Source organism: Triticum aestivum, chromosome 5A (assembly GCF_018294505.1).
Source record: "Triticum aestivum cultivar Chinese Spring chromosome 5A, IWGSC CS RefSeq v2.1, whole genome shotgun sequence".
Taxonomy (NCBI): domain Eukaryota; kingdom Viridiplantae; phylum Streptophyta; class Magnoliopsida; order Poales; family Poaceae; genus Triticum; species Triticum aestivum.
In genome coordinates, this window is record NC_057806.1 from 456,492,975 (window position 1) to 456,506,596 (window position 13,622).

The 13,622-nt window shown below is 44.1% G+C and overlaps 1 pseudogene; it reads right to left on the reverse strand.

The window, feature by feature from the left end:
- Positions 1-282: 282 nt before the first annotated feature.
- On the reverse strand, positions 283-13,088 carry LOC123101374 (protein DETOXIFICATION 27-like; annotated as a pseudogene).
- Positions 13,089-13,622: the final 534 nt, after the last annotated feature.

Below are 13,622 nucleotides of genomic sequence, written 5' to 3' on the forward strand. Positions count from 1 at the left end.
TTATGTTCAACAAGAGGAAAATAACCTTTTATACATTCCTGCATTCGTGTGACAAGTATGCCGTGTTTTTTTGTGTGTGTGGGAGTCATTGGGATTTAAATCATAATCATGTCATGTGGCTTTGGTGGTAAGACTATCCACAGTGGTGCAGAAATAATGCAGCCTTAGTCACGTTACCTCTCTCCACGTAGTACGTTGGGTCCCACCAGTCAGAGGGTGAAACAAACAAATTAATAAGAAAAGTTAAAAGCGTCAGGGGTGTATCTTACCTCACACATCTCGCTACAGCTCGGGAACACTGTTCACATATGCAACCAGCGCTTGCCAACCTGACCCAATGGCAACTCCTGCAGCTCATAGGTGCAGCAGCAAGCTTATTTCCCTGTTTTCTGCATATGGCTCGAGCTAATTGTTGTATGACATGGGGTAAATAACCAAGTAAAGTTCTTACTACTTGAAAGGACAGGTTGGACTCCGTTGAGGAGGATGGTGAGGGCCAGCAGGACGGACATGTCGTCCACGACATCGATCACGGCCTTGCTCACACTAGTAGAAAAAGGGCCTTTTGTCCCGGTTCATAAGGGCCTTTTGTCCCAGTTTTGGAACCGGGACAAAAAGGTCGTTACTAATGCCCTTGGCCTTTAGTCCCGGTTCTTACACGAACCGGGACAGATGGGCCTCCATGTGGTCGGTGCGGCGAGCCCAGGCAGGAGGCCCTTTGGTCCCGGTTGGTGGCACCAACCGGGACCAATAGGCATCCACGCGTCAGCATTTCAGGTGCTGGGATTTTTTTTAGAAAGGGGAGGTTAGGGGGTTTTGCGGGGTTAATTTAGGTGTTTCATATATTGTGTTAGCTATCTAATTAATAGAGAGAAGTGTCCTCTCTTATCTCTGTGCTTGGTCGACGCTACGTACTATACGTATAGAGAGGACTGGACACGCTAGCTAGTAAGCAAATGAAGGAAACAGAAGATCGTCATGAACATATGCATATAGAGAGAAGTGATATCGACCACCTCTCCTTCTCTGAGAGATTGGTCGAACAACAAGTTCTTGTATATCTATCCGACGCTACTGGCTACATATATACAATATAATTATCTCTTACAATATAATCACCTAATTAAAAACCAACTGATTAGGGTCCACATGGTATTCTCCGTCTTTAGCGATCACGTGGTCAAGAAAGAATGCCTCCAATTCCTCTTGAATTCCTCGCATACGATCTGATGGTAGGAGTTCATCCCGCATCCGAAATATCTAATTTGAAGAAGGGGGTCAATACATATATATGAATAAATGAAACTGAACACAAATGATGGTAATAAAATAAAATTGTGAATATTATTATTTACGCACTTCATATTGTTTGTCAGAGTAGCCCCGCTCAGAGGTCGTGTGGCGGATGGACTCGCAAATGTAGTATCCACAGTAATCATTCCCTTGTTCCTGCCACAACCACTTTACAAGAAGTAGAGGTCAATCAAACTGATAGTTAGCAAGCATGCTAAATAGTATTGATGAAACTAGCGCTTGAATCACTAGGAGATGCGTGGAACATGCTACTATAGTACTTACTTTCGGGTGTCTAAATTGCAGCTTCTTCGGCAGTCCCGGAGTTTTTGAGGTGAATTTTTTTCCAAACCCTGCCAGACAAAGAAAACAATTACTTGATATCAGGAAATGAACAAAGTTGCCAATATGGTGCGATAATGATCGATTTAACTTACTTCTCTAGAATTTCAGTAATGTCCGCATACTCCTTGGGATCTTTTCATCTTGAGTCTAAGACGGTTACTATTCCCTGCTCAAGCTTAATCTCTAGGAGAATATAGTGGAAGCTACGCACGCATGCATAACTCATCAATTACATTACTATAACCTTGACTAATAAGGGAAACCGAATATGCACAAGATAGTAACACTCACTGGAATTCGTAAGGGAAGAGTATTATATCTTTGTTTTGATTCAATACAAACGATTGTAGCAGCTTGGCCTCGGTATCTTTGGCCTGAAATTCAACCATAAATGCATCTATGAGATTTGTGTTAATGAACCCAATATCACCGATTTGTCTTTTCTTCAATTCGGCGATCTTCAATCTGCATAATATAGTGAGGATAATTAAAAATACATGCAATGAAAGACTTGACCTATATATAGAGACTTAATGACAGAAGTAGTACTACTTACAGGCAGTAGCAAGTGATCATTAATTTATCGAAGGCCTTTAGATTGAAAATGCGAAGAAGTCCTCAAATGGAACATTCAACAGTTCAATTCCAACGAGGTCATGCTCCTCTCTAACTCTTAGCGTCAAAATATTACTCCCCTTAGACTCTCTACGGGTTTTCATGTACCAATCATGGAATCTTTGCATCATCGTTGTTAGAGATCTTTCATCTTTGACAAGAGGCTTCCCGTACACGTATTTGTGTTCGTCCACCTCCAAGAAATCAAAATTTGCATCGTCGGGCAGGTAATCTGCAGGATTGGTACCGGGCAAGATCCCCGGATGATTAGCGACGATATCGCTAAACACCTTGAGCGGGGGGACGATTGGTTCGCTTGTTCGCCGAGCTGGGCAACTTTTTTCCCAGCTCGTCGTTCTGCTAACCTTTGACTACTGACAGTACTTCCCGACCACTCCGCTTTGATAAATGACTTTGTAAGAATGCGCATAGTTGCCTTTCGCCGGAGACTTTGGTGGTTTCTTCAGGGCAGCCAGAGAACGCTTCACTTTTACTGGATCTATCTTCTCCTCCGGAGGTGGATGTTTCTTTGCTTTCACCCCTTCAAAGAAGTTGTTCACTTCGGCTTGCACGATCTTCGTGTTTTCCACCTGGCTCCTCTCGTATGGTAACTTCTCTGGAGTCTTCAGAGAAGGACCGTATCTGTATTGCCTGCCTCTGGCTATACTGCTAGACGCCGGAGCAGACGGAGCGGCTGCAGCTGTCTGTCCTTTCTTACGAGGCGGAGGAGAAGGACGACGCGCCGGAGCAGCCGGAGCGGCGGCGGGTCTCTTCCACCCTTGTTGACGAGGCGGAGAAGGAGGAGGCTGGCTGCTCGGGCGCACCAGCGCAAGCGGAGAAGGAGGCGGACTGCCGCCACACGCCAGAGAAGGAGGCTGAGTGCCCTGATCACTCGCCAGAGGAGGAGGCGGAGGGCCCTGACTCGCCAGAGGAGGAGGAGGAGGCGGAGGTGTCTAGTTCGGAAGGTTGATGAGCTCCTTCCTCCATAGGCATGGAGTCTTCAGAGAAGAACCCAGCCGAATCTCCCCTTCACCCATAGGGTGGTCAAGCTCAAGGTCCTCAAATCCGTCCATTATTTGATCCACCATCACCCTAGCATATCCTTCTGGAATCGACCGGCCGTGGTAGGTTGTGTCAGGTTTAGTAGGTAAAACAGAGCCAACAGCCGCCTTGACTTTCAATGTCATCCATCGCGCCATAAGGTGGCAATGTTGAGACTCCGTGATAGCATCCACGGGGTAGCTAGCAGGAGCCGTGAAGACAGGCTCCAGCTGCTAAGTCTGCTTGGTGGAAGCCACGCTGCTTCTTCGCTGAGATGGTGGGGTAGCTTCAAGGGAAGCTTCGGCAGGTCGTTTGCTGCGATCTGCTTCTCGTTCCTCTAGCCCTTGTACCCTTTCATGCAGCGCCTGTAGTTGGCTATGCTCCACTTTCTTCCTCCTCTCCTGGCATTTGTAACCCCCTGCGTTCGGAAACCCAACCTTCCACGGAACGGAGCCTGGCATGCCTCGTGTCCGTCCAGGGTGCTCAGGATTCCTGAGGGCCATTGTGAGCTCGTCCTTCTCTCTGTCTGGAACGAACGTCCCTTGCTGCTCTTTCTCGATATACTCCTGAAGCCTCGTGACGGGTATTCGCAGTTTCTCTTCCGTCCAAACGCACTTCCCTGATATAGGGTCCAAGGTTCCGCCAACCCCGAAGAACCAAGTTCGGCAACGGTCTGGCCAGTTCACTGTCTCTGGTTCGACCCCTTTAGCAATTAGGTCATTCTGAGCCTTGTCCCACAAAGGTCGGGCTGTGTGGTGGCCACCTGACCCCGTGCGATGGTGATGCTTCTTCTTCGCAGCATTTTTCTTGTTTGTCGTTAACATCTTCTTTCTCTTTTCCGATGTCTTGTGGGCCACAATTGCGGGCCAGTGATCACTGATCTTCTCAAACTGGCTGGTAAATTCTGGTGTAATTTCTTTGTCGACAAATGTTTTCAGCTCATTCTTCCACCTCCTGAATAGTTCTGCCATCTTCTTAAGAGCATGAGACTTGATCAATTCCTCTATAACTGGCTTCTCTGGATCCTGCTCTGGCGGTAGGGTGAAATTTGCCTTAAGCGTTGTCCAAAGATCTTCTTTCTGCATATCGGAGACATAAGACACCTCGGGGTCTTCATTCTTAGGCTTTAACCATTGCTGGATACTGATCGGGATCTTATCCCTAACAAGAACCCTGCACTGATTAGCAAATGCTTCCTTTGTCCGGTACGGTTCAATCGGCTTGCCATCGCGCCCGATTGCTGTGATCTCAAACCTTTCATCCGAGCGCAACTTTTTCTTCAGGCCTCGTCTCTTTACCGAAGTTGTGCTCGACCCAGAGGGATAGAAAAAGAAGAAAGACGAGAGTTAATTAATATGTGTACATACAAAAACAATGAATGCATCAATTAGCTAGTCAACACAGGCTTAACTAATATATATACCTGGCCGGACTCGGTTCGATCACCGGAGCCGTCATCACGATCTCCTTCTTGTACCGGCATTGGGTCATCGGAGCCATCATAATCATAGTCGTCTTCTTGTACCGGCATTAATGGGTCACCGGAGCCATCATAATCATAGCCTTCTTCTTCACCCTGTCCTTCCAGACCATCGGTGTCATTGAGAAATGACAAGATGACATCACTTCCTTTTGCAATTATTTCCCCCAACATCACTTCTGTTGCTTCGTCTCGAGGGTGCTCCATAGTTTCTGCAAATATTTACAACATGGCAATTATTATTCAAACATGACAGATGGACATATTAGTGGCAAACGTAGAACTAGCTAGCTAATCACAATAAGGAATCATATTAGTGGCCTCGATGCTGCTTCTCTGGGGTTTGGGGTGGCCTCGGCAACGCTTCAAGGGTTTGGGGTGGCCTCGACAATGCTTCAAGGGTTTGGAGTGGCCTCGACAACGCTTCAAGGGTTTGGGGTGGCCTCGATGACAACGCTCTTTTAACTTGGTAAATTTGGGTGGCCTCGAGAGAGTTTGTCGGGTAGGGACGCGGCGGGAGGGGGTAGGAGACCAACATCGTTTTTTTCTAGGGTTTGGGTGTCCTCGAGAGTTTTGGTTGAGCGAGAGGGCCAGGGGGTGCTCCCGTGGTATAAGTTATCACGGCCGAGAGGGGGTATATATATCGACCGCCCCTCATGTCGAAGTTATCGGGGAGGGGGTATATCGACCCCCCCCCCCTCATTTTGAAGTTATCCGGAGGGGGTATATCGACAACGACATACCTGATAAAAAATAAGAAGACAAAAGAGGAAATAAAAAGAGGAGAAGAAGAAAGGAATAGAAGAGAAGCGATCAAAGAAAAAAAAGGAGAAAAAAAAGGAGAAGAAGAAACGAATAGAGAAGAAGAAGAAGAAATAGAAAATATTCTCTATTCCTTTCTTCTTCTCCTCTTCTTTTTTTTCTTTTTTCCTCTTTTTATTTATTTCTCCTCTTCTACCTCTCCTCTTCTTCTCCTTTCTTCCTCTTCTTATTTCCCTTTTTCCTCTCACTCTTTTTCTTCTTCTTCCTTATCTTCCTAGCTAGATATATAATACTTTTCTAAAAATGTAACTTCTGCATATATAAAACTTTTTCTTCTTATTCCTTCTTCCTTCTCTTCCTTCTTTTCATAAATATATAAAACTTTTCTAAAAATGAAACTAACCTAAAATATACTAAATCATAGAACATATATAGATAAAACTAACCTAAAATGTACCCAAATGTACTAAAAATCTAAAATTTATATGCACAGAGAACATACATACGTATATACATTTTTATAAAAATGCAAAAAACAAATCATCATATATATGAACAAAAAATCTAAAAAGGACATATAATCAGATATACACACATACATATACTCACACATATACATATAATCTGGAAAAAAACATCATATAATTAAGAAAATAGAGGAGAGGACAGGGGGGCGGCGTCGACCTGACCAAGGAGAGGTGCGGCGTGGTCAGGGCAGAGGCACGACGCCAGCGTCGGTGTAGAGGGCGGCGACAGCGGCGTGGTCGGGGCAGGGGCGACGGCGGCGTGGTCGGGGCAGGGGCGATGGCATCGACAGGGCAGAGGGCGGCGACGGCGTCGACGGGGCGGGTCGGGGGTGCTGCAGAGGCATGACGAGGGCGTGCGGCATGGTCGGGGGGGGCAGGGCGACGGTGGCGTGGTCGGGACGAGGCAACGTCGGTGTGGTCGGGGGCGCGACAGAGGCATGGCAAGCTCGGGCAGCCTGGCAGCGTCGTCGGAGGGATCAAAGAACTGACGAAATTTTCACAAGTGCTGGCTTATATAGCAAAGCCATTGGTACCGGTTGGTGGCACCAACCGGTACCAATGCCCCCTTTAGTCCCGGTTGGTGTCACCAACCGGGACCAAAGGTCTCTTTTCAGCAGCCCAAAGGACGAGAAGCAGAGGCCTTTGGTCCCAGTTGGTGGCACCAACCGGGACTAAAGGGGGGCATTGGTACCGGTTGGTGCACCAACCGGTACCAATGCCCCCCTTTAGTCCTGGTTGGTGCCACCAACCGGGACCAAAGGCCTTGCACTGGCGCGGTGCGGTGGGATGTTTAGTCCCACCTCGCTAGCTGAGGAGCGGCCGCACCTGTATATAAGCGCGGCTGCGCCATCTCCATTGAACTCCTCAGTACTGCAGGCCTATGGGCCAAATCTCACACTACTATGCCTGTGGGCCTACAGGCCCTTCTACGGGCCTGAATCCTGACCCATGGATGGGTTTCTAGTCGTATTCAGGCTCTGGTGGCACTTTGGGTGGCAAATTTTTTATTTTTCCCCAGTTTTCTTTTTTTCTTTATTTATTTTGTTTTGTTTCTACTTACAACAAAATACTTATTTTTTTATTTTATTTTGTTTCTAATTACTTATTTATTTTATTTTATGATAATTCTTTTTACCATTAAAGTTTCTAACAAAAAAGTTCTTTATGAAAATTCTTTTTGCTTTTAATGATTTTGAACAGAAAATACTTTGATAATTTTAGTTGCATCAATTTTATATAATTTTAGTTTCCATAATACTAGAGGTTGCTTATAATGTTTTAAACAGAAAATACTTTGATAATTTTAGTTTCTTAAATTTTATTTATGTTATTAAAGTTTATTTTATTTTGTTTCTACTTATATATTTTATTAAAGTTTATATTATTTTGTTTCAAGTAACTTATTGATTTTATTTTATGATAATTCATGTACAAAACAGACAATCTGTTTCGAAATATCAGGCTTTCATACGGATACAAAGGGATTTCATTTTTTGAACTTATTTGAACTCATAGTTTTTCTGTGTTCAAAATGCACCATTCAAAGCCACATCATCAATTTACAACCCTTTCTGACTTCATTTGTTATTTTTCATGCATTTACTGATTATTTTGAGCTATAAGACCATGAAATTGAAAAGCATTTGAAACGAACTCCGAAAAGGTTCCAAGTTGGCATGGTATTATCATTTCACCCACATAGCATGTGCAAGAAAATAGAGAGGGTTACAGCAAAAACTGGATGCACTTCGTGTACAAAACGGACAATCTGTTTCGAAGTATCAGGGTTTCATATGGAAACTCGTCTGTTACAAAGGGATTTCATTTTTTGAACTTATTTGAACTCCATAGTTTTTGTGTGTTTAAAATGCACCATTCAAAGCCACATCATCAATTTACAACCCTTTCTGACTTCATTTGTTATTTTTCATGCATTTACTGATTATTTTGAGCTATAAGACCATGAAATTGAAAAGCCTTTGGAATGAACTCTGAAAAGGTTCCAAGTTGGCATGGTATCATCATTTCATCCACATAGCATGTGCAAGAAAGTAGATAGGGTTACGGCAAAAACTGGATGCACTTCATGTACAAAACGGACAATCTCTTTCGAAGTATCAGGGTTTCATACGGAAACTCGTCTATTACAAAGGGATTTCATTTTTTGAACTTATTTGAACTTCATAGTTTTTTTGTGTTCAAAATGCACCATTCAAAGCCACATCATCAATTTACAACCCTTTCTGACTTCATTTGTTATTTTTCATGTATTTACTGATTATTTTCAGCTATAAGACCATGAAATTGAAAAGCATTTGAAATAAACTCTGAAAAGGTTCCAAGTTGGCATGGTATTATCATTTCACCCACATAGCATGTGCAAGAAAGTAGAGAGGGTTACAGCAAAAACTGGATGCACTTCGTGTACAAAACAGACAATCTGTTTCGAAGTATCAGGGATTCATACGGAAACTCGTCTGTTACAAAGGGAATTCATTTTTTTGAACTTATTTGAACTCCATAGTTTTTCTGTGTTCAAAATGCACCATTCAAAGCCACATCATCAATTTACAACCCTTTCCGACTTCATTCGTTATTTTTCATGCATTTGCTGATTATTTTGAGCTATAAGACCATGGAATTGAAAAGCATTTGAAATGAACTCTGAAAAAGTTCCAAGTTGGCATGGTATCATCATTTCACCCACATAGCATGTGCAAGAAAGTAGAGAGGGTTACGGCAAAAACTGGATGCACTTCGTGTACAAAACGGACAATCTCTTTCGAAGTATCAGGGTTTCATAAGGAAACTCGTCTGTTACAAAGGGATTTCATTTTTTTGAACTTAGTTGAACACCATAGTTTTTCTGTGTTCAAAATGCACCATTCAAAGCCACATCATCAATTTACAACCTTTTCTGACTTCATTTGTTATTTTTCATGCATTTACTGATTATTTTGAGCTATAAGACCATGAAATTAAAAAGCATTTGAAATGAACTCTGAAAAGGTTCCAAGTCGGCATGGTATGATAATTTCACCCACATAGCATGTGCAAGAAACTAGAGAGGGTTACAGAAAAAACTGGATGCACTTCGTGTACAAAACGGACAATCTCTTTCGAAGTATCAGGGTTTCATACGGAAACTCGTCTATTACAAAGGGATTTCATTTTTTGAACTTATTTGAACTCCATAGTTTTTCTGTGTTCAAAATGCACCATTCAAAGCCACATCATCAATTTACAACCCTTTCTGACTTCATTTGTTATTTTTCATGCATTTACTAATTATTTTGAGCTATAAGACCATGAAATTGAAAAGCGTTTGAAATGAACTTTGAAAAGGTTCCAAGTTGGCATGGTATCATCATTTCACCCACATAGCATGTGCAAGAAAGTAGAGAGGGTTACGGCAAAAACTGGATGCACTTCGTGTACAGAACGGACAATATGTTTCGAAGTGTGAGGGTTTCATACGGAAACTCGTCTGTTATAAAGGGATTTCATTTTTCTAAACTTATTTGAACTCCATAGTTTTTCTGTGTTCAAAATGCACCATTCAAAGCCACATCATCAATTTACAACCCTTTCGGACTTCATTTGTTATTTTTCATGCATTTACTGATTATTTTGAGCTATAAGACCATGAAATTGAAAAGCATTTGAAATAAACTCTGAAAAGGTTCCAAGTTGGCATGGTATCATCATTTCACCCACATAGCATGTGCAAGACAGTAGAGAGGGTTACGGCAAAAACTAGATGCACTTCGTGTACAAAACGGACAATCTCTTTTGAAGTATGAGGGTTTCATAAGGAAACTCGTCTGTTACAAAGGGATTTCATTTTTTTGAACTTATTTGAACTCCATAGTTTTTCTGTGTTCAAAATGCACCATTCAAAGCCACATCATCAATTTACAATCTTTTCTGACTTCATTTGTTATTTTTCGTGCATTTACTGATTATTTTGAGCTATAAGACCATAAAATTGAAAAGCATTTGAAATGAACTCGGAAAAGGTTCCAAGTTGGTATGGTATCATCATTTCACGCACATAGCATGTGCAAGAAAGTACAGAGGGTTACAGCAAAAACTGGATGTATTTTGTGTATAAAACGGACAATATCTTTCGAAGTATCAGGATTTCATACGGAAACTAGTCTGTTACAAAGGGATTTCACCTACATAGCATGTGCAACATATAGCTCTCCGGAGCATCTAATTAAACCATACATTGAAATTATGTAAAACATTTAAATGCAAAAACAAATGCGATCATAATCGCAACCAAGGTAACAACTGATCAAACTGCATAATGATACCAAGCCTCGGTATGAATGGCATATTTTCTAATCCTCCTAATCGTCAACCGCATTGCATCCATCTTGATCTTGTGATCATCGACGACATCCGCAACATGCAACTCCAATATCATCTTCTCCTCCTCAATTTTTCTTATTTTTTCCTTCAAGTAATTGTTTTCTTCTTCAACTAAATTTAACTTGTCGACAATAGGGTCGGTTGTAATTTCCGGTTCAACCACCTCCTAGATAAATAAAATCTATGTCATGTTGGTCGGCATAATTGTCAGAAACAATAAATGAGTCAAATAGTTGTCAAAAGATAATATATACTACATCCGAATCATAGACAGGATGATGGCCGACAGGGGCAGATACCAAAATCATCGCACTATATAATAACAAGAAATAATAAAAGTAAGAAAATTAGACAAGTTTCTATCTGAAGTAAGAATTTTCTTTCTTTCAGAAAGAAGATAAGAACAAGAGGCTCACCACGGTGGTGCCGGCGACGAGATCGGCGCGGGCGATCGACGGCGGTGAAGACGTGGACATGACGTGACGGAACGCTAAACCTAGACAAATCTCGGGGGAAAATGGAGCTCGGAGGTCGAGTTTTGAGAGGAGAATGATTAACTAGCGTGGCTCGGACATTTCATCGAACACCTCATGTGCATAGAAGGTGAGCTAGAGTACCCAAATGCCCTCCCCTCGCCGGCCAGAAAAAACAGAGTGCTCTGCCGTGGCGATGGGTATATATAGGCAAATTGTTTGTCCCGGTTCGTGGCATAAACCGGGACTAAAGCCCCCCTTCTATACCGATTCAAGGCACGAACCGGTACCAATGGATGCGGGCCAGGAGTGCGGTCCAGTGGTCCCGGTTTGTATCTAGAACTGGGACAAATGGGTCCAGATGAATCGGGACCAATGTCCACGAAGCCCCAGCCGGCCCCTTGAGCTCATGAACCGGGTCTAATGCCCGGCTGGCCAGGCCCGAACCAAAGCCTTGTTTTCTACTAGTGTCAACGAGAAGATGAGGGCGAGCCTGCTATGGAGGCCCAACGCCACCCAGCAGACGAATATGCTATTACAAAGGAGGTCGTCGTTGACACCATCGTGGCGAACCTCGCCCGGTGTCCGTTGCCCATGCTGAGCTCGTTAGCGACCCGCACCCTTGCAAAACAAAACCAGGGGAGGGTGTCGGGATTCCGTGCAAAGAGGCAAAGAGTGGTGGAGTAGTACACTGGAGTGTCCATGTCTGGTGTGCTTTGCTTACCCGGTGCCTGCCAAGAACCCCAACGGAATCATCATCTCCAGTCCAGTCAAACTCAAGCTGTTCATGGCAAAATAAGTAGTGAAACGTTAGATCGCAAAGGAAGAAGTCGTCTCTGTAACTGTAAATAGGTTTTGGAAAAATGTTAAGCCAATATGAAATGGAGATAAGGTAGTTCTACCAGATAGACAAGGCATCCACGGCAAGCTCCGCGTTCTTCGTGTACCTAGTGATGAAGATCAGAACCCTGTAGTACCAACTCTCCAAGCTGCATCCATAGGCAAGACAAGAAAAAAGGAAAATATATAAAGTTGGTGTGTCTCCCTTATATTACCTACCAGAAGTTGAAAGCACCGTGATGATGATAATAAAATAAAGAAATACCAGAACATGACCCGGACACCGAGGACAACTTGACGAACCCCCAGATGTCCACGAACGCCAGCGGCGAGAACCCTCCCCATGTCTCCGGGCAGCCACCGCCGACGGCGTACGCGAGCTGCAGCGCCACGACGAGTGCCCATGAGAAGTTGAGCGCGATGGCGACGCCGATGACTCCGAGCCCGAAGTAGTTGACCAGCAGCCAGGTCACCGCGGCGTGCACCGGGAACGCCACGGCGGTGGTCACCGCGGTGACAGCGTTCTTCCTCTGGCACTGGAGGAACTTATTGAGCGGCAGGAGGATGGCGTACATGAAGTGCAGCGGGAGCAGGCACGCGCTGACCACGCCGGCCTTGCGGGCCAGGTCGGCCGGCTGGCCAAGCGCGCTGAGCAGCTGCCCGTTGAAGATGTAGGTCGGAGAAAGGAGCGCCGCGAAAGCCAAGAGGACAATCCACGAGCGCTGCATGTACACGCCAAGCATTGCGTACTGCTTCGCGCCGTACGCCTGGCCGCACAGCGTCTCCAGTGCACTCGCCATGCCAAGCTGCAATTCATCAAGATTATGAGTAACATTTGTAAAGTCAATGGATCGATGCTTTTCGTCGTAGGAGTCGATGATGCCCGACCGGAGTGTGTGAGCAAACGTAATTTTGGACGCACAAAAAACAGAGATCGATAGGCAACTGAGACTTGCAAGAGGAACATTAACTCTAGGTGTTCATGGTCCTTTATGTTTGCGTTTGAGTGTGCTTGTAAGGGTCAACTACTATGTACTGAATTCATGATATGAATGAAAAATTCTCTCTCTCAAAAAAAAAGAAGCCAAGGTTAAAGCCGGAGATGACGGTGCTGGCGATGGAGAAGGCGGCGAGCTCACCGTCGCCGAGATGGCCATCGAAGGACTGGCTGATGATGTTCAAGCTGTAGAGGACCAGCCTCATGAACACGGCGGGGCCGACCACCTCCCAGAGCTTCGTGGACTCTTCCCATACCTCGCCGGCCAATCCTTGGACCTGGCCCTCCCTCTCCTTCGGCCTCTTCACGAGAAGTGTTGCGCTCTGCCTCTCCATTGTATGGCTACTTGGCAAGATGTGCAGATTGGAGGTAAACATGTATGCTCTTCGTCTCGAAAAACAAGTATTATATGCTATAAGCTAGATCTAGCTTGGAATCTGTTAGTTTGCAACGGTGATGCACGCTGGAGAATAATTAAACTGCCATGTGGATGTGGCGAGGATTAGTACGACTATTTAATTTGTTGGTCTCGGAAATCAGAGTAAATTACACGATAGTATCACATTCGGAACGGTGTTGGCGAATTGATACCAGTTTTCGAAATTTTTACGTATCAATATCAAGTTTCGGGCAAGCCGTTGCAAATCGGGCTAAATCGCGTATAAATATGTACTGACGGTGTATCTGATCAGCTGGGCCCGCCTGTCAGGTGCATACATGGCATGTTATTTGGCAGAAAACCCCCTTACTTTATAATCAATGACATGAACGTCTTTTTTTTGCGGGAAAAAGTCCTATGAGGGACTTTTTTTTCGTTCGTAAGTTTTCCACGGACTCGATTGAAATTTCCGTCGAATTGGACAACAAAT